At 33.4% G+C, this 22441-nt stretch overlaps 1 long non-coding RNA gene and 1 pseudogene across 1 annotated transcript in view; both read right to left on the reverse strand.

Moving 5' to 3' along the window:
* LOC135274863 (uncharacterized) overlaps positions 1–22441 on the reverse strand; it is a 120801-nt gene that overhangs the window by 60431 nt on the left and 37929 nt on the right. The window contains exon 2 of the long non-coding RNA XR_010342579.1: positions 6964–7043. This is a non-coding gene — a long non-coding RNA (uncharacterized LOC135274863). The remainder of the gene's footprint in view (positions 1–6963; positions 7044–22441) is intronic.
* On the reverse strand, positions 17001–19698 carry LOC105727313 (serine-rich coiled-coil domain-containing protein 2-like; annotated as a pseudogene).

Here is a 22441-nt window from a genome sequence, read left to right on the forward strand (position 1 = left end):
CGTCCTTCTGGGACTCTGGTCTAGTTATAGGTCTGGAAACAAAGGGACTGGTTGGGGGAGAATCAACATTGCTTTACATGGTCACCGGCCCAATGGAGGTCATTACTGCTTTCTCAAGCAATGCAGAGTTAATTCTCAGAAGAAGAAGGGGAAGCACTTACACCAGTGGTGTTGGGGAGGCTGCTATCACTGATGTTGGGAGGCCACTTTTGCTAGGGGTACAAGAAATTTGATTCTTCTGGCAAGAGTGGAAGATAGGTCAGAATTAAAATATAAACAAAATAGGGAATCACCTTAGGTATTTAAATTTCTTTGCAAGAAATAGCCTGTAGGCAGAGAACTGGAAGGGTTGGCATCCTGGAAAATGTTGGTATGCTACAACAAACACAGAATATTTTATATGTGTGTGTTTCTTTTAATATCTTTCATTTCTATAAACAATTCTAGGTTTATTATGCCTGCATCTCTAGTGTTTTGCTGAAAATATGTTTCAGGTTTCCAAGAAAAATCTTTCTGTCAATTTCTCTTTGATGTTCACATTTTGAGCATTATATGTAATACTAAGATAATATTTAATGAGTGTAATATTGCAAAAGTGACTAATAAGCTTTATTAGTGTTAAAGTAAACTTATATAAATGTTCTATTTTATTCCAATGTTGTTTACAAGTAGCTTAGCCCTTATGATATATTTTAGGTTTGCTGCTGTTAGCATCTACCTGATAAATATTTGTTCAAATATTTTACTGTTAACCTGTCACCATCATTCTGTCTTTAATTATAAATAGTTTCAATAAAGGTCTGAAGTACAGTGACTGTGAGTGCAGGCTTTGGCATTATTAGACCTTGTTTCAGTCATGGTCTCAGTACTTCTAACTCTATGGTTTTATATTTTCCTAAATTACTCTGGGCCTAAGATTTTTTGCTTGCAAAATGAGTACAATTTCACCTACATAATTGAGTTTTAAGAGAAAAGATACATTGTATAAAAAAAAGATATGATTCAAAATAATAATAAATAGCTCTTATTATATTTTTGTTTCTGAGACTGACTTGGTCTTAAATTATGTTTCTGGTTTTTAATTTTTTACATTAACCATATAATTCTCTTAATTCTGTGTCTTTTAATATGTGTTATGTCTATATTGTTTATTTGGACTTTCTTTACATTTATTTTAAAGTTATATAGTTTATGTTTTTATTAGTGAAGACTCATAAATATGTATGAGATATACATGAACCTATAATGTTATACTTGTATGTATGGACTCCAGCCTCATCTCCTTCAGTCTCATCCGACATCACAACTTCCTTTTGCTGACAGAACATGGAGGACTGATGACATGCCAGTTCTGAGCTTAGACCCCCAAAGACCTTTGTACTTTGACATTTTTCCTTTAAGTTCTGCCACAACCATACAAATAAGGTCAGAATGGCCTTATTTTTCTTACCTCTTACTATCAAGTTATTATATAATGTGTCCTATCTTTCTAAGTAGTAAATTGCAACAAACTACTAGCTCAGTTATTAATAGACCTTTTGATAATACTTTACTTGCAACATTTCTTAAGGATATTAACTATTACTATTTAGATATCTCTAACTTAGTCATTTTAGTGGTACATTGTCTTTTGATTTCAGTGTTTATCAGATCACCACTTCTTCAAATTGACTTCTAATAATTTTATTGCCCAAAGTCTATTTAGGAGTATTTTGTTTTATAGTAAGACTGTTACGAGAGTTTCTGGCACTATGGGTGTATAAGACTACCTTTTGATTACCTTGCACAGGAGTGGCAAATTAGGCATGAAATTTTAGGGTGTTCCTCCCCACAGATTCTATTTGTTTTTAATATTTGGAAGAGTAGAACAATAATCTTTGGAAGAGAACAGTGTTCCCTTCTAGATTATTTTATTTTAATTTTTGAGATAGGGTCTCTCTCTGTTACCCAGGCTGGAGTGCAGTGATGCAATCACAGCTCACTGCAACCTCTGCCTTCTGGGCACAAGCAATTCTACTACCTCAGTCTGCAAAGTAGCTAGAAACAAAGGCAGGCACCATTTGCTCAGATTTTTTTTTTTTTTTTGGTGGAGATGGAGTTTTGTCACGTTGCCTAGGCTGGTCTGGAACTCCAGAGTTCAAGCAATCTGCCCACCTCAGCCTCCCAAAGTGCCGAGATTACATGCATGAGCCACCATGCCTGGCCTGAGAAATTTATTTTATTTTTTTATTAGAAAAAGATTTTTGTTTCACCTTTTAAAAATATATATATATATTATTGCACTTTACGTTCTGGGGTACATGTGCAGAACATGCAGGATTGTTGCATAGGCAGTGTGGTTTGCTGCCTGCATCCCCCCTTCACCTATATCTGGCATTTCTCCCCATGTTATCCCTCCCCCCCCAACCTCCCTACCCCCCACTGTCCCTCCCCTAGTCCCCCCCAACAGACTCCAGTGTGTGATGCTCCCCTCCCTGTGTCCATGTGTTCTCATTGTTCAACACTTTATTTTTTATACAATCTTTGTAATGAAGATATTATTTTTATTAAATGTTTTCTATAGTCAGTAATTTCTTTTAATCAGATAGTTTTCTAAAATTTATTTATTAGCTAATTTAATTTAATATTGCTTTTGTTCTATCTCATCTGATATTTTTCCTATGAACCCTTGTAGATAAAGAGTTAATATTACTGTTTCCATGTCTAACTTTTATATCAGTCACCTCTGGCTTTAACACTTTGGTTCTGCATCAAGGTTTTAAATTTTTCTTCTACCTCACCAGTTTTATTATGTGTAATATCCTAACTGGTCCTTACATTCTTTATTTTATTTCATAGTATTTAGACATCATATATTCAATGTTTTTCAACTTCCTCATGTCAAAGTATCTCTTTTCAGTGAGTGTTTAATTCTGGAAACACAAATACAATAGACACTAGAATCTTCTAAAAAAAATTAAAATTAGAAATGCTCTCCTATTCTTGAGCCTCTTTTAGGAGTATACTACACACAGAAAATACACAACTCATAAATGCAGAGCCCGGTGTATTAACACACAATGAACATACCTATATAGAAATAGATTATTGTTAGGTGATTTTTTTTGTCTACTTCTAGCTCTTTCCATAAAGATGATTGATCTCTAGGATTCCATTGATTGGTTTTGCTTGTTTTTGTTTATTTTTAAAGGAGTCATGTGGTATGTATTATGGTGTGTCTGGCTTCTTTATCTCTTGCTTGATTCACAGTGTGTGCAAGATTAATCCACATTGATGTATAGGGCTGCAGCTTGTCCATTTTAATTGCTATATGATATTGTATTTTATGAATATAACACAGTTTACTCTTTTGCTGTTAGACATTTGAATTGTCTGTAGTTTTTGACTATTTAAATAAATGCAATTATAAATATGTACACATTTCTATTAGGCATACACTTAGGAATCGAACTGTTAAGTGATGGATCGCACATGTTCAGGGTTAGTTGATAGTGCTAAATGATTTTCCAACACAGCTGTGGAAGTTCACGTGACTATTAGGAATATTGGTTACCTAAAGGTGTATAACAATCTAATCAAAAGTTAATGCCCTAAAACAGTAAGTATTTTATTATTATTCATAGAGTGTGTTAAAAATCCAAGTATTTAAGGATGGTGTTAGTGAGAAACTTTGTACTGTTTGTTTGGCAATATATTTTTTTTTATTAGAGGCTTTTTTGTCCATTAGGCAGGATTTGGTCAACCGTGGTCAGGAATGATAGACTGATAGTCTGAATTCAAAAGCCTAGTAAACTTAATTAAAGGACAGAATTCACTATATGAAGAAATTATCTAGGAAATCAAAAAGAAAGCTATTTTATAAAGAAATTTATAGTTTAAAATGAATATCTGAAAGTCTTACAGTCCTAAAAGAACATTTTAAAGTACTCAGATATTATACATTTTATGGTCAAATTATATTAAGAAAAATGTATATAAGGTTCTTAAGGTTTCTCTGTCAGTGACTCAAAAAAATTCCATACATATGCTGGAAATAAAAAATGAATATGATAATCTCAAGAAGCCTTATATTCTAAGAAAGATAGTTCTAATTTGGCACATTCTTTCATCTAAAAGTTGTTTTGATGCACAAAATGCCAGATAGAAGCACAAAGTTATTAGGTAAATATTCAAAAGTAGAGAGTTGGTAAAATATAGAGATTTTTATATCATGAAAAGTAGGTTGAATTTTATTTTGTGGACAATAGAGAGTTCTTTTAAATAAGGCACAGATATGATTTAGTTTTGAAAAAGTTATTCTAGCATCTGTGGTAAGTGCAAATAGAAGCAAAAAGAATACTTGAAAGACATGCAATTTCTATGTAAGATTGTTAAAGTCTCAATAGGGGCAATACTTACAAAGAAGATGTGAACAATATTAAAGAGATAGAATCAACTTCACTTGTATAACAATTGGATGGCAGGTAGTGAAAAATAAAGCAGTCCTTCGAATTTTGAGGTTGGTATCTGGATCAGTGATAAATTCACTGAGGTTAGAATAAATAGGAAAATCCAATGATAGCATTCTTTCCCATGCCTTAGCATGTCTATAAATTAAGTAAACAAATAAAATAATGAACATAAAAAAACTTTGTTTAAAAGGAATATTGATGAACCTGGAAAATCAGCATAATTTTTGTGATCTTAAAACATACATGCACACTTCTCACGCACACCATGCTATTATTACAAAAGTTAAAAGTATATTCCATAGGTGTGAATACAGTAAATGTAGTAATTTTTGCTGGAAGAATTTAATAGATAGTATAGGAGTCAGAGGTCACTGAGAGTGGGAAAGCTACACTCATTGAAATGGAATGAGAGTCTTAGGTGTCATGAAAAAATAAATTATACTTATGTCATCAGAAAATGATAAGTAGATTCAACATTGATGCATCATTAAATGCTAGACCACCAGCTAAATTTGAAGAGAATATTATATGTGCGTGTATAAAATATATATGTATATAACATAAAATATATAAAACCTGTATTAGAGTTTTTCAGAAAAACAGAATGAAAAGGATATTCATATAAAGAGATTAATATCAGGAATTGGCTCATGTGATTAGGGAGGCTGAACTATTCCGATATCTGCAGTCAGCAAGCTGCAGACCGAGGAGACCCACTGGTACAGTTCCAGTGTTAGTGTGAAGGCCTGAGGATCAGCATGGCGTAACTTCCTGTCTAAAAACTGGCCAGCAAAAGAACCAAGAAGAGTCAATATTTCAGTTTGAGTCCGAAGGTAGGAAAGGACTGATGCTCCAGCTCAAGCCATCAGGCAAGAGACATCCCCTCTTAACTCCCAGAGGGTCAGCATTTTTGTTCTGTTTAGGCCTTCAGCTGATTGGGTAAGAACCCTGCACATTAGGGAAGGTAATCTGCTTTACTCAGTTTATCAATTCACATGTTAATCCTATCCAAAAACATCCTCTTAGACACATCTAGAGTAATGTGTCATCAAATATCTGGGCATCCCATGGCCCAGTCTAGTCAAGTTGACACATAAAAACATCACACGTAGTATTTATTAATGTGAGATGAATGTTGTTGAGTGTGCAGTATCATACATTTATATTTACCAGAGTAAATATAAATGTATGATACTGCACAGAAATTTCAAATTTTTAGAAAGTACTTTTTTTTTTTGCTCAAGAAAATGAAAACAAGAGAATCTAAATCTAGGTTCAGAATAACACTAAGTTAAACAAGTATTACATTTTTGTGCATGTGCATACTACAGGACCTGGTAAGGTGAATTTGGCTTTGCACCTGCTGTTTTTGGAAATGGTTGCATACACAAGGTATTTTTCTTGCCAATTTGCATGTGTTTTGCTGTTGTATGCCAGTAATCTTGCGCCAAGATGTTGTGTTAAGCTATCTTCTATTTTTGCCAGAAAACATAGAAACATAGCGGGACATCCTTAATGGCTGGAAAGGAATTGAATTAATCACATACATATGACAGCTGGAGGTTCATATCCTCAGAAGTGAAGTTGCAGTTACCAAAAACAAATTAGAAAAACTTTTATCCAATGACCTGCCTTGACTGAGTTTCTAAGTTTTGAAAATCATTTGTAAATAAGTTTTGATAGATCAGGGAATCCAGAGCTACTCACTTCTTTTTTTTTTTTTTTTTTTTGAGACGGAGTTTCGCTCTTGTTACCCAGGCTGGAGTGCAATGGCGCGATCTCAGCTCACCGCAACCTCCGCCTCCTGGGTTCAGGCAATTCTCCTGCCTCAGCCTCCTGAGTAGCTGGGACTACAGGCACGCACCTCCATGCCCAGCTAATTTTTTGTATCTTTAGTAGAGACGGGGTTTCACCATGTTGACCAGGATGGTCTCGATCTCTTGACCTCGTGATCCACCCGCCTCGGCCTCCCAAAGTGCTGGGATTACAGGCGTGAGCCACTGCGCCCGGCCCGAGTTACTCACTTTTACAGAACACTTAAAAGATTTATTTTTTTCTAAAAAACAGACTAAGTCATGAGCAAAGTGACTTCTCACCAAATATTGAATAAGGGTTTTTCATCAGATACAACTTGTGTAGTGGTCTTACTCCATATATTAGGAATGAGAGCATAAAGCCATGAGAAAGGACCGCATTTCTTCCCAAAGCTTGAAGAGTAGCTAGTCTGTCAATAAGTAAAATGTATTTTACTTGCCAAGTTTATATTAGAAAACATAGTGCTATACACGCGTACAAAACTGTACCTCTATGTATTATGCTTGATTTTCCCAATACACATAGGCATATTTATGGGAACTGTCAATTGGAATGATAAAGTGTCTGTAGAAGGAGAGAAAGATCATCTTTGCATAAAATATTAGAAGATGTCAGTAATTTGGGAATAATGATTCAAAAGCTTAAGAACAAATGAAGAAAATGCAGGAACGTTCTTCTTAATTCACTTGATGCTTACCATATGGCATGTGTTCAATATGACTTCGTTGTCCCAAAATATGTATGGTGGTCTCAGAAACTCCTTAGCCAGAAAGGTAGCTACGAAACAGAAAAAGTATAAAACATAAAGCCTATATTGAGATTACTAGAATCGTAGAGAAGACTTTCAAAAGGCAAAAACTATAAATGAATGCACTCTTCACAGATACCACTATCTCACACATTTAGAAATATTTATTGGCACCAAAATAATAACATGGATGCTTTCAGATGCAGGTAATTTAAAAAATACATAGTAATTGTATTTTCATAATTTGACTCATTGACACAGAATACTAATAGCAGACCTCATCCAGAATTCCTAGATCATAGATTTCAAATTTAAATAGAAAACTTTTATGAAAATAATTTAATATATTTTAATATTTATAAAAGACTATATCAATATATATATCAAATATATATTTGATATATATATTGACAACTGTATCAAATATATATAAAAACTAATTGTAAATATTTTATATGAAAAGTAAATATAGATGTATAAAAATTTATTGTAAATTACTCCTATATTTACATTGCCTATAATGTAATGCTACAAAAATAACATTTTTATGAGAGTATATGTTGCTGAATATTATCTGGGAAAATTAACAGTAAGATAAGATTAAGTCATTTTTATGTCTGCTTTTGTAAATAAGAGCTCCTCTAGGAAATAGTTTGGTATAGACTGTTTTGGTTGTTTGTATACATTTTAAACTCTGTGAGATGCATCCATCGCAAGTTTTTAATATAATGAGTTTAACCGCCACCCCAAACAAAAATAATTATATTTCCATTGCTACAGAAAGTTGTTTTGTGTATTTCTCCAGGCAAACGCTAGACCTCTATGCTTCAAGAAGGCAACATTTTCTAATTATTTTTTTATTGTACTTTAAGTTCTGGGGTACATGTGCAGATCTTGCAGGACTTTTGCATAGGTACATACATGGTGTACACACGCCATGGTGGTTTGCTCTCTCCATCCCCTACCACCGTCACCTACATCAGTCATTTCTCCCAGTGTTATCCCTCCCCAACTTCCCCCGCCCCCTAACCATACATTAGTTTTTCTTTACTGGAACATCAAGTAAACAGAATCATGCTTAATATACCCCTTTGCGTTTAGCCTTTTTCTTCAGCTCTTTCTTTAGCTCTGAGTTTCGGTCATATTGCTGCATTTATCAGTAATTTGTTTCTTTCTGTTGGTAAGAATATGCCACATTTTGTTTGCCCATGGCTCTTTGATAAACAGATGTTTTAAAATTTGTGGCTATAATAAATAAGGTTGCTATTACCATTCTTCTACATTTTTTTTCCTGTGGGCATATTTTTTAAATGATTAATGATGCTGAGATTTTTTAAAGTATTTTTTCTGTGTTGCCTTTTCCATACCAATGACTATTTGAAACTTTTACATGTTTTCTTTTGCCATCTTTTTGGCTTCAAAGAAATAATGTAACATTACGACAAGAGTAGTGTATTTTAAAATCAGAGATAATTAAGTTTAATTAAATACAATTATTTATCTTATTTTATAGTTAGTACTTTTTGAATCCTATGTAGGTAGTCTTAGCCTACTCAAAATGTATTCGAATATCAGATATGTTTCATGATGGAAGTCATGGGCTCTAGTTTTTATGCTTATGTAAATAATTCATCTACAATTCATTTTACTATATGGAACAAAGTAACAGTTAGACTTCACTTTTTCCCATATTGACTTTCAGATATTCCGGCACTATCTGTAATAACAACAAAGACTTTATATTTCTCACTGAATTAACCTGACACTTGGTGAGTCACCAAAAACATACTGCTCTGCTTGTAATGGTTTTACCTTTATAAAGGAAGTGTGAGTCTCTAATTTTGTTTTCTTTTAAAAACTGTTTGTCTAATCCAGATACCTTATATTTTACATTAATTTAAAAATAATATAGTAGGTTTCTTTTAAGAGGTATAATAAAGTTTCGTTTGGGAAAGTATCATTCTAAAAATCAACTTGGGGAGAATAAAGAGCTTTACAAAATTGAATACTTCAATCCATAAAGGTAGTATATCTCTCCGTTTTTTTAGATTTTTTTCAACTTTGCTCTGCAATATTTTGTAGTTTCCAGCATAGAATTGCTATATGTATCTTATTATATTTATTCTTCATATGAACTTCTGAAACTATTTTAAAATGACATTTTATTTAATTTTTATAGTGCTAACTTCTCACATAATAGATATAACAATGAGTTTTGCTTGTTAATTTTTCATTTTGCTATCTTGCTAAATTCACTTAATTCTAGTAGAAATTTTATACATTCCATGTAATTTTCTACATGCATAATCACAATGTTCATGAATGATAGCAGTCCTGCCTCTTCCTTTCACACATTAATTATTTAATATTGAGTTTTTTCCTCATTGCTTTGCTAATTTTTTTGTAATATGTAGATGTGACAAGAGAAATATCCCTGTCTTATTTTTGAGCTTGGGTGGAAAGAATTCAGTTTTTTTTAAACTACTAAGTACAGTGTAGTTAGACTATTTTTGTAGATATATTTTGTTGGATTGAGGACATTTCAGTTTCTTTCTGGGTTTTGAAGGTTTTTTATTACCTTTTCTTAAGTTTCTTTTCTGCATCTGTCAACATATCTTTCTTTAATTATATCTTGTTTAGATGTGTGTTATTTATGCATTTCTGAATTCTATTTGCTTATATTGTGTTCAAAATTTTTACAGACATGTTAATGAAAGCTATTAGCCTGTAGTTTCCTGTTCTTCAGGTTTTGGTATCAGGGTTTCACTAGCTTAGTGAATTAGGAAGTGTTTTTATCATTCTTTGTTTTTGGAAAGAGTTCCGAAATAAGAAAAATGAAAAATTACAATGAGGAAATAAGCAGAAGACTTGAACTTGGATTCCACAGAAAAAGTAAAATGAATGATCAATAATAATTGAAGATATTTTAGATTTATTAGTGAGAAAATATATTTTGTACTATCAAAATGGGTAAATATTAAAATGTGTAAAATTATCAACTATTGAAAAGAATGTATAGTAATAGGAACTTTATATATTAATGATGTGTACAGATATTGGTACAACAATTTTTGTTTTAATAGTGGCATTACTTAGTAAATATGAGAATGAATCTAATTTATTAATGCAATTCAATAGCCCAACAAAATATGACAGTGTCTAAGTCTACTCTTTTTCTTCTGGTGCCTTCCTGGCAAGCACTATTGAGTTATACCAGGTAGTGTTTGCCACTATAACAAACTATAAATGGACACTAGGATACAGGCTAAAAAACCATGCCCAATAACTCTTCCTTCCTTGAGAAAAATAGTGGGTCTCTGTCATTCTCAGAGAACTGAGCTGTGCTGTGTATCTCCATTAAACTTTTCCCTATTGATGTGCTATAGCTAACTCTATTATATTCTTGGGACTTAGGTAATGGGGCCCTCATGAATTTATCTTAAAAGTGGCCTTTTCTTGTTTTGTTTCACATGAAAATGATCTGCAGCACAAGTCACCATCCAGCAATCCCTAGAAATTTTAGACAGTCCCCAATCCCTTTTATAGAAATATCAATAACAAATCTCACAGCAAATCTTTATGAGTTGAAACAGTGCTGATTGCAGATAAGGTACAGAGTTCATTTTTGGATCAGTGGTGTGGCAAAAAAAGGAAGAGTTAATTTTTCTCCAGAAAAGATGTTGATTTACTGCAATGCTACATGAAAACTAACTACCCCTAGTCTATAAGTAATTGATCCTCATTAACTGCAAAGTATTGACCAAACCTTGATCACACTAGGGAATGAATTGATGCTTTCCCAACCGTAAACACTGATGTGGTGAATCTTTCCATAAGCAATTGATCCTCATTAACTGCAAAGTATTGGACAAACCTTGACCATGCCAGGGATTGTGGATGCTTTCCCAACCTTAAACACTGATGTGGTGAATCTTGCCACTAGATTGCTGTTTTATCCAGTCACAACATCAGAGCCTAGACTCAAGCTTCCTAATCACACCAGGGTTGCTACTTTAACTAAATATCCTGAACTACATGGATACAGATAGAAGGAAGGTCCTATCAAGTTACACTGCTATTGTTTCTTTATTGATCACAGGAAAAGCAGAGGAAAGTAGATATTTACATTAACAGGATAGCATAAACCATCTCCGTCCAAAAGCCAGTCCTTTTCTGGAGTCTGATATCTGGCCTTGTTAGCTCTGTGTGAACTAATGTAATTGACAGTAAGGAGCCTGTACAGTGGCTCTTGACCCAGTCTTCAAGGATCGTTCCCAACAGTCTGTGCTAGTTCTCTAGGTTCTACTTGACTATTTGCATAAGTTTTTAAAATGGTCATACTGTTTAAGATTATATAGTAGTTAAAATGGATGAATCAGAGCTATATATATAAACATACATGGATCATACAACACATAACTATGGGAAAAAAATCCAACCCACAAATTACTGCCTACAGTGTTATATGACCATGGTTTGCATGTGTATCCCTTCCCAATGTCATGTTGAAATATCGTTACCATTGTAACAATATTAAGACATAGAACCTTTAAGAGGTGATTAGGCCATGAGGGCTCTGTGCTCAAAAATGGATTGATGTGATTATCTCTGGGGTGTGTTTCTTAGGCAAAAGCAATTTGGGGTTTCCTTCTTCTCTCTCACCTTCCTTGCCTTTCTGTCTTCCATGATGTGAGGACACAGCACCAAGGCACCATCTTAAAAGCAGAGAGCAGCCCTCCTCAGACACTGAATCTGCTGGTGCACTGATCTTAGACTATTCAGCTTCCTCAAGAAATGTGAGAAATAAATTTATAGTACTTAGAAATTATGTAAATTTTGAAAATTATGAATGTCTCAGACATTCAAACCGAAAATTTTGGTAAAAGATTTTTTTATTGACCCTGTATTAAAAAAGACCAAATATATTTTTGTCCAGAAGTCTAAGAATAGTTTACTATTAGAAAATCTATACTTTACCATATAGGTCAATGCTGACTCAGCACAATCTCTCTGTAGAGGTACAAATAACAACAGTAACAAACTTTAAAACACCCAAGTTTCCAAGAATACAATAATTAATTGGAGTGATTCATATGGTGAAATGCTATGTGGCTGCTCATTTACATTATATGTCTGAAAAATAAGGGGAAATATATAAAATATAATGCCAAGGGAAAAAAGCATTAAGGGATTAAAGGAAGAAAAGAGTATAAAACATAAAACCAGGATAGATAGCATAATACAAAATGTATAAAAACACTTTATGTTTATATGAAGCATTTAGTATTTGAAGGATTTTTAAAGTTGCCATTTCTGGATAAAGAGATATATATATATATATATATATGTATGTATATCAAATATATATCTTTATAAATATTGGATATATATAAATCAAATATATATCAACTATATATTAAATATATATAAATCAAATATCTATACAAATATATATAAATCACATATATTTATATATACAGAAGATAAAGATACATATAAATCAAATATATATCTTTATCCAGAAATGACATCTTTAAAAATCCTTAAGATATTAAATGTTTTAAATATCAAAGATTTAAGTATCAAATATATATCTTTATCCAGATATGGCAACTTTAAAATTCCTTAGGATTTTTAAAGAAACTTAAATCCTTAAGAATATGTAAATTTTATACTCTTCTACATTGTGTTAGTTTGTATATTTTGTTAGTTTTAAAATATGAAAATTTACTATCCTTTTTGCTAGACTGTTATATAACACGTATATATAAATTTGAAAGATGTGTATTTCTATAAAAATAGAAGAAAGGCCACAGTATAGTCAGTTGAAAATAAAAGATGAAGAAACACCTTCAGGGAGTGCTCAGAGTATGACATGGTGTTCCTGCTGTACTGATCTGACTGCAGCTTTTTTCTATTCTCAGAAAAAAATATATATCTGCACCTCAGGAAAGTATTTTTTTTTGAAATGCTGTAACCCTTGTCTTGGCGCTGTTGTTGAGAAGTTCCTGTTTTGGATGTTATAAACTACCACATCGATTGAAGCTGATGTCTTTCAAATTAACATATTTCATAAATGATTACAGGAACAATCTATCTGATTCATTTTGGGACAGTTGTGATTTTGTGTTTTTTTAAATAAGAGATGATAAACTGGATAAACACCCAATTATTCTTTATTCAGCTACTTAACATCTTTAACCCCATGATTAAAATGAACAGTGGAAGACAATTGTCCCATTTTTTCCTTCTTTATCCATAAAACCTCTTTATATTATGAAAAAGAAATCTCAAAAACTCTCATTTCTTTCCCCAAAATGAATCAAGAGAACTCATTTTCTTATATGAGTAAACAAAGAGGAGAAATAAAAGAGATCACTTAGGCAATAGCCTAGTGAATCTGTGACTTCAGGCCTGAGGAGTGATAAAATGTCCCATGTACACAGGTGATAATAAAGCCTTTCTTATTCACCTTACCTAAACAACATTGCACTCTGGACAACATCAATCAAAGAGGCTAAAGCCATTTGGCAAGTTTTAGGTACCATATGTCCTGAAAATATTAGGATTTGTATATGATACATATGTGTTTAAACAGGTACTGAGTATTTACTGTGTGGCAGATACTATATTAAGTGCTTTGAATAAGACATTCCATTTAATTTTCCAAATGACCCTAGTATATTGAATTGTCATCTCCATTTTATAGAAGGGAAAAGTAAGAGCTGGATAATCTAGTACATTACAGAAAATGCACAAAGAACTTATGGCAGAGCTAGGAATCAATTGTAGGTTCATGTGAGTCCAAAATCCTTATTCTTAACCAATCATGTACATTATTAAAGCAACAAACACAACAACAACAACAAAGAAATCTTTATGCCAATATCCTTAATAAATATACATGCAAAAATCCTCAGCAAAATACTAGGAAACCAAATCCAGCAGCACATCACAAAGGTACCACCACGATCAAGTAGGCTTTATTCCTCAGATGCAAAGTTAGTTCAACGTACATGAATCAATAAATGTGATTCATTGCACAAACAGAACTAAAGAAAAAAATTACTGAAAATATTACTAAAGAAAAATAGACATTACTCATGGTCTTAAGATCAAATTTTATAATCCAATTTATTGGTAAAATATCTGTGCCCAATAAATATTTTGAGTAGGATTTATTTTAAATGTATTTGATGAATTATATGATGGTCTCAGTCTCAAAACTATGTCTGTTAAAAGTTCTTCAACTTCTTTATTTTACAAAACTGCTTTTACTGTACTAGACCTTTCCAACTTATATATGTTTTTAGAATAATCAGTTTTTACAAAATTGCTGTAGAGATTTGATTGACACTTTGTGTAATTATAAAAATCCTTTTGGAGAAAACAGACATATTAAACATCAAATGATAAAATTTATGAACATAGTATGCCTCTTCACTTAGGTTTTTTAAAATTTTTCTCATGAATTCTTGCTATTTTTTGTTGTAATCTTGTACTTTTTTAGTAAAGATTTTTCCTAAATATTTTGTTTTTAATAAAATTGTAAAATGTGTATTTTATTTTTAATTGTGTTTGCTAATATATAATTGGATTATTTGAACAGTACATTTTCACAGATAAAGGTTAATGATCAATTGCAAATGCTAATTTTGTGACACTATAGTGTATTTTTACAGGAATAGTTGGTAAATTAATTCAGTGATGATCTAATTGAATTATTGATACTGAGATCCAAGATAATCTAACAACAATTGTATTAGTCCATTCTCACATTGCTATGAAGAATTGCCTGAGACTGGGTAATTTACAAAGACGAAACATGACTCATAGTTCTGCATGACTAGGGAGGCCTCAGGAAATTTATAATCATGATGGAAGGGGAAGCAGGCATGTCCTATATGGTGGCAGGCAAGAAAGAGTGTGTGTAGGGGGAACTGTCAAACACTTAGAAAACCATCAGATCTTGTGAGAACTCACTATCATGAAAATAGCATAGGGGAAACACCCCCATGATCCAATCACCTCCCACAAGGTCCCACCCTTGACAAGTGGGAAATATGGGAATTACAATTTGAGATGAGAGTTGGCTGGGGAAAGGAGCCAAGCCAAATCAACAATAGTCTAAAAAATTAGAAATATTTTCAATCATGTTTATCTCTATTTATCAGAACGTAAATTGTGCATTGGGCACAGTGCTCATGCTTGTAATCCCAGCACTTTGGGAAGCTGAGGCGAGCAGATCACAAGGTCAGGAGTTCAAGACCAGCCTGGCCAACATGGTGAAACCCCGTCTTCTCTAAAAATATAAAAAAATTAGCTGGGCATGGTGGTGTGAGCCTGTAATTCCAGCTACTTGGGAGCCTGAGGCAAGAGAATCACTTGAACCCAGGGGGCAGAGGTCACAGTGAGCCGAGATGTTCCATGGCACTCCAGCCTGGGTGATAGAGCAAGACTCCATCTCAGAAAAAAAAAAAAACAACATAAACTGTGTATACTACTACTATTTTGAATATATTTAATTTGATGGCTCTCCAGCCTGGGTGACAGAGCAAGACTCCATCTCAGGAAAAAAAATAATACATGAACTCTATGCTGCTACTATTCTAAATATGTTTAATTTGAATTTGGTTGAATTTTTGAATTGAGAACCACAGACACAGAGGACCAGCTGTGTCTGTGTGTGTGTGTGTAACACACATATGTTAAAATTATTAAATTGTACATTTTAATATACTAGTTTTACCTCAAAATATTTTTGAAAATTAAAACCTAGTACAAACAAAAACCATGAACTGTATAAAAATATTTCTATTTACTTTCATATTACCTATTTTTTGGCCTCCTGTTAAAATTTGTCAACAAAATTCACAGATTAAAACATTTTTATTTAGTGAAATAATTCTTTCTGAATTATCATTTAAATTAAGGAGAGCATTTTCCACATTATGTGGCAACATCAAAAAGCTTTATGACTCTTGCCTGAGAATTTTTACTGAAATTACACAAATTCAAATTCAAGGGATGAGAAACATTAAAGGTTAACATCTCTTTAAATAATGCAAATATTAAGATATTTGTTTACTTATTAGAAGCCTAATCTCTTTTATTCATTTTAAAGTTTTCGTATAGACCTTTTAAATATATAAAGCATTGGCCAGAGCTCTACTTACAGACTATGAACTTCCATTAATCACCATGTCTTTAGTTAAAATAATAGCCATATTCACAGGTGAGACGAGTGAAAAGGAGTGAGGTTCTGATAACCACAATAAACAGAGACCCTAACAGGATTAAACCAGCCAAGTACACTTCTTGCCTGCTAAGTAGAATATTATGATTTTTTCAAAGTACAGGGGGAAAAATAACATGATTAGAACCTTGGCAGGTCTCTGAAATGGGAAAGCAAACATTTGTGTTTACCTGAGATAAGTATGCTTAAATGACATGTACTTGGAACCAGGATACGGAAGAGTCAAACTAGTAGAAGCTTTCACATTTTAATTTTAAAATTTGCGGGTTTTAAATGGAACCTGCAAAACGTTAGCAAACTGTATGTAAAACTATTACGGAACAGATGGTTTTTTAAAAAACAGATTGGCAGGTGACAGCTATGTACTTAGTATATCTTTGGTGTAGGCAGAATAGAATAATGATTAGACTCCAAAGAATCTCCAAAATGTAAATTTGCCATTTGGATTCTGCATGATTTATTTTGTCTTAGTGGCTTTGAGATGCTTGTTTGGCTTAGAAGCTTTGAGGCTCTAGCTGGAGGTTGTTTTTGTTTGAAAGAACCTGAAGGATGGCAGAGCTTAGATGCTTTCAGATTCCAATTAGTTGCAAGATTTTTGTTCTTACTAGATGTTGACTGAAATTTTGCTGAATTACATCCTGTGATTATCAATGACTTCTTATAAGCAGGAGTCCTGCTTGGAGATGATTCAGAAATTGGCAGAGGTGCCACAGAATCAAGATGGATGGCTTTAAAAGCTGCAAGGACATGAGATGAAATGTATAGTGTCCAGAGTTATCTTAGCCTGGTCCACTGTACGAGACTGGAGTGGTGTCTGAAGAAAAGTGGGTATAAATTGCATGTCACTAATTTTATTATTTGCCAGATGATTAGGCTTTTGAGCATTTATGGTCATGTTCAAGTTTGCTTCAGAAATATACGCTTCGCCACATTCATTGTTAATGTGGGCTTGATGAAAAAGGCTGGTCTTCCAAACCATAGTTGGTTTCTTGTTGCAAGTTATATGTAAAGCTTTCATCCCAATGTGGGAAGCTCTGACGCATGTCTTGGATTGCACCTTCGCTGAGGACCTCCATATGTGGTGGCTACATTCATTCTCTTTCGGTGTGGTCTGTGGGTCTGGGACAGCTGCTGAAAGGTTGTAGCACTTGAAGAAGAATTTTTCTCCAGATGTTCGGGTATATTTATCAGTACGTGTGCATTTTTTCGCTTCAGATTTTTGGTCGTGGTTATATGGAATTGCAACCTGAAGTTCTAATACTTGGATCTTTTCATCTTTTGTCTTTATTTTCTCTTTAAGTTATTTTCTTTCATTTAATAAATCTTAATTCCTGTATACTTCACCATCTTTTGGTTTTGGGCTTGATGAGAATGATAGTTGAATATCATGCCATGATCCAATTCCTTCATGCTGACGCAGATGTTTCAGTTTGGGTAACTGAGTTTTTACAAAGATCCAATCCTGAACCATGTGTTGGAGGGTCACCTCATCCGGCATCACTGTGTTTTCTGGTACATCTACAAACATTTTTGAACCTGGAAAAGGGGTGTCTCTCCATAGCTTTCAAAATGACCCAAAGAAGACTCTCTACAGGGAAAGCCTCTGGTCAAATCACTTTTTCCCTGGTAATCATAGTGGTTAGGATGACTGAGGTGGTAGTTTTCCTGTCTACTCAATTTCTAGGGTAGCCTTTTCCAAAATCCTTCCTGAGGCTGTTGAATACTTCTGTCTGATCAAAGCAGTTCATATTTTTATGCTCCACATTTTCAAGATGTGCATCATAAGGCCATCATCCTCAAAGGCATATGATTCAAGATTATTCAAAATATGCTGTTTATTTGATAGGGCTCACAACTCCCAATTGAATGGACATTTCCAGTGGGTTCCAAGCCCTCTTCATTCCACATGTATGTTCCATCACAGCTATCAGATGGGGAGTTCAAATGAAGAACCAGCTCTGTAATCTGTGTCTAGTAAAATTATTCCTAGAAGTATGTTTTGTATATTCACTCATATTAGAGACATTTATATCTATATTTCCGTTTCGATTTATCAGTTTAACTAAACAAATTCTCATTTTCCTCGGGAGAATCGGATCTATCTTGTGGTGGTGACTTTTCATGTTTTCCTTCTTTGAGAGAAATTTCCTCTAGACTTATTCTAGTTCTGTTGAAGTCTTTTACATCTATTAAATATTCTCTGAAGTCTTCACTTAAATCAGTCTTATTAGAAGATGACAAAGAAGACAAGGAAATACTATCCACAGCATTGCTCAGGTAACTATTTTAGAATCATGATTCATGGTCTGGACATTTTCTGTTTTATAACTTTCATTTTCAGTTAAATCTTGGTCCTTATTACTAGCTTTATCCTTAGCCAAAACTCTAGCATCACTTCTACACATATGTCAGTAGGTGAATTCTTATTTCCATTGATTGTGATCTATCAAAATTCCAGAAACTTGAGGCCAGCTAGATTTCATTAGGGAGAGAGGAACCATCCAATAACCTGAAGTGGAAATTGTACCCAGGTAGTGTGTAAAGCCAACTTCTACCAGTAGCGTATGATCTAATAAATCCTTATCCCAAATATTTATTTCCATTACATACTTCTTACTGCTGGTAGTTTCTTGTTAGCATACTTGAGTGCAGAGGTACTCTAATGGATAGCTGTTAGTACTTAGAAGACTTTGTAGATCTATAGCTCTATTGAAGGAGTGTGATCTGGTTATAGTTGAAGGTGCAAGAAATGACTGAATGGAATGTGAACAACTGTGTGACCTTACCATTTTTTTCACTAGCAATATGCATAATATCGTCTGAGGATTGAGCTAAGCTTTCTCTAGAACTACTTCTAGTGGCATAAGAGTTTGCTGTAGGTCTTTGCGTGCTGTTAAAACTCAGTGGGTTTCCATAAAATCCATTCAGTGGTGATTTTGGAGCACTGACTGAAGAATAGGACGTCCTTCCTAATAATGTGCCGTTAACAAATTTACCCAAATTAAATGGTCCATAAAAGTCCTTTGATTTAACTTCTCTGAAGATGACACATAATGAATGGCTTTGCTAACTTTGATGTGAATAAAGAAACACTTTTCAAACCTACCTTTATCCTATTTTTATCAAACATTACTTGAATAGGAACATGTTTTTCAGGATCAATTAATTAATCATGAATTTTGAGTCTTGTTAGGCTCTTCGGTACCACGTGAACTAAGTTGGTATTTATTTGCTTTTCTCCAATTAAATGAATGAAATGATGAATAATCAGCCATTGTTTTTTATGTAACTTTGACGTTACTGTTCTTAGAAGTTCCTAATATATTAACAGGTGTCCCATTTGACATTGGCTGCACTGTACTTCTTAGAGATTTTGTTCAATACGTTGGTAACTTGGAATCAAAAAATGTCTTGATCAGTGGTTTTCCTTCAATGAGCTATAAGGTGCATTTGTTCTTAGAATTTTACCTAATCTATAGGAGTGAAACACCAACATTGCAATCTAAGATCACAAAGAATCTGTGCAACAGTAATTTTCACACCACTAAGGTGTAGTCTAGAAACAGCAACCCTAATTGGACGGGTAGCCTACCAAGATGAACTTGCATTTATTGAAATGGAAACTGAAGGTTAGTCACGAAAGACTACCTCAAAGGAGTCATTCCTCCTTTCACTTTGTCAAGAAAGTCTCATTTAAATACACACATACACACACACATGCATGTACCACACGCACACAGAGATATACACACGGATATCTGTATGTAGATATATAAAAGAGAAGGAGATTTAAATCTACAGCAACTGTGTGATCCACCAGTTTTATCTCGGGATGTATTCTAGAGTGTGTCTTTATTTTAGCCAGTGTGAGGTCATGCTCCCTGCTTGGCTGCAGCCCAGCTGTGGGTTGCCTTGCAACCTGCCATTGTTGCCTATCATGCTCGGGAGAACAATTGTTCTGATCTGCTAATGCGATCCAAAAGAAATGCCAGGAGAACACGAATCACATTCTGTGTTTTTGGTCCGATGCATGTCTTAAGCCTTTTATCAGATTGATTTCTTTTACAAAGCAAGATTAAGATTGAGGAATCTTAAGTATGACTGAATTCAAATTTAGGCATTTTATAGCCCTATAAACTAGTATATTAGTTTTCTAGGACTGCTGTAACAAGGTACCACAAGAGGAGAACCTTGAAAAAATTTATCGTCTCACAGTTCTGGAGGCTGAAATGTCAAAAGCAAAGTGTTGGCAAGGTTTGTTCCTCCTGGGCAAGGAGGGGGGATCTTTTCCATGCTACTCTCCTAGTTTCTGGAAATTCTTGGCAATTTTTGGCATTCCTTGGCTGATAGACATATCATGCCAACTTCTGTCTCTATCACCACAATAAGGCAATGTTCTCCTCCTGTGTCTGTCTGCCTCCAAATGTTCCTCTTCTTGTAAGGACAGAAGACATTAGATTAGGGCTTACCCCAATCCCTTATTACCTAATTACCTCATTTTAGCCTTATTTCATCAGCAAAGAACCTATTTCCAAAAAAGATCACCTTCACAGGTACCAAGAGTGAGGTATTAGACATAGCTTTTTGGAGACACTATTCAACCCATAACACCTTGCTATTTACTTAGCCTCATTATACCTCAGGTTTCATGTGAACAGAATTGGAATAATGATAAAACCTACTCCATAGAGTTGTAAGGAGCAAATGAGTTTATTAGTGTAATCATCTAGATTTATTCTCACACATATTAACCTATAATGAACATCAATTTATTTTTCTTCCATTTTCAACTCCAACCCTTTGGTCTAGTTTTTCTTTCCTTTCTGATTCCTTAGGAACATAATCCTCCAATATCCTGTTCCAGTGTTTTATTACATAAACAATCGATGTATTCTTTAAAACCAACTCAAATTTGTTTGAAGCTTAGATAACCTCTTTGTAGAGGCAGAATTCCTTTCAGTGAGTATGAGATACATTAATGTTACCATGATTTATCATATTCAACTTGATAAATATTGTCTGGCTAATTGTTTAAATTTGTGTAAGTAGAATATGATGTATTAGATTTTAAAATAATTCAAACAAGGTTGGGTATATATGATAATATTGACTGAAAGGATATGTGTATCATCTGAACCAAGAAGTGTCTCTTCCATTGTGATTTGATTCTGATCAAACTACTTAGTAAACACATTTCTAATTTTCATTTTGCAGTTCTTGGGAATTTAATAATTTGTTGCAAGTATATTGCTAATAGTTTTAGTTTTGCAATGTGTTTGACGTAGAGCATATTATGTAAGAATCAATTGCTTGGTTTGTAAGTTTTAATTTTGAAATAATTTTAAATCTTTTAAAATGTTATAAAAAGTACTTAAAGTATAATAAAAAAATGAAATTAAAACTTCAGCACAAATTGTAGTAAATGAAATTGGAAAAGCTGTGTTAAACCCATTTTAATTAGTAAAATTAATTAAATCAGACTTTCTGCTCAAAAAACTCTTATAATAAGAATAGAGTGCTCACATGTAGCTTTCACTCAGCTTTCTCTGACATGAACCTCTTCATGACAACTGCAATTGTTACAACTAAGAAATTAACGTTGGCACAATACTGTTAAGTAATTATGCAATTTGTTTGGATACCACCAGCTTTTCTTTTACAATACTGTCTATCTGTCCTAGGATCCAATTCAAAATTCCTCAAAGGGTTTGCTCATGTCACTTCATTGTCCTCCCAATGACAGTTCCTCAGTCTTTCCTTGTCTTTCATGACTTTGCTATTTCTTAATAATACTAGTATTTTTTTTGTTAAATATATTTGAATTTGGGTTTATCTGATGTTTTCTCATTAAGTTGAGATCATGCACTTTTGACAAAAATACTTTGGGATTGATGTACCCAACATAGTGTATCATGTGAGGAATTATGATTTTCATGTTTTATTAATGGTGACATAAATATTATTTAGGATGGTGTCTACCAGCATTCTCTACCATAAAGGTACCATGTTTCCCTTTAGAATTAATAAATATTTTGTGGGAGATACTTTGTAAATATTCTGTCTGTTCATCAATGAATTTTGCCTGCAGTGATTATTGTTGTGATTTTCTAAGGAAGATTTTCTTTTCCTTCATTACTTCTGTGTTTATTAATTGTACATACTTTTCAAGGA

Source organism: Aotus nancymaae, unplaced genomic scaffold (assembly GCF_030222135.1).
Source record: "Aotus nancymaae isolate 86718 unplaced genomic scaffold, 86718_ANA_hifiasm-v0.15.2.pri h1tg000003l, whole genome shotgun sequence".
Classification (NCBI taxonomy): Eukaryota; Metazoa; Chordata; class Mammalia; order Primates; family Aotidae; genus Aotus; species Aotus nancymaae.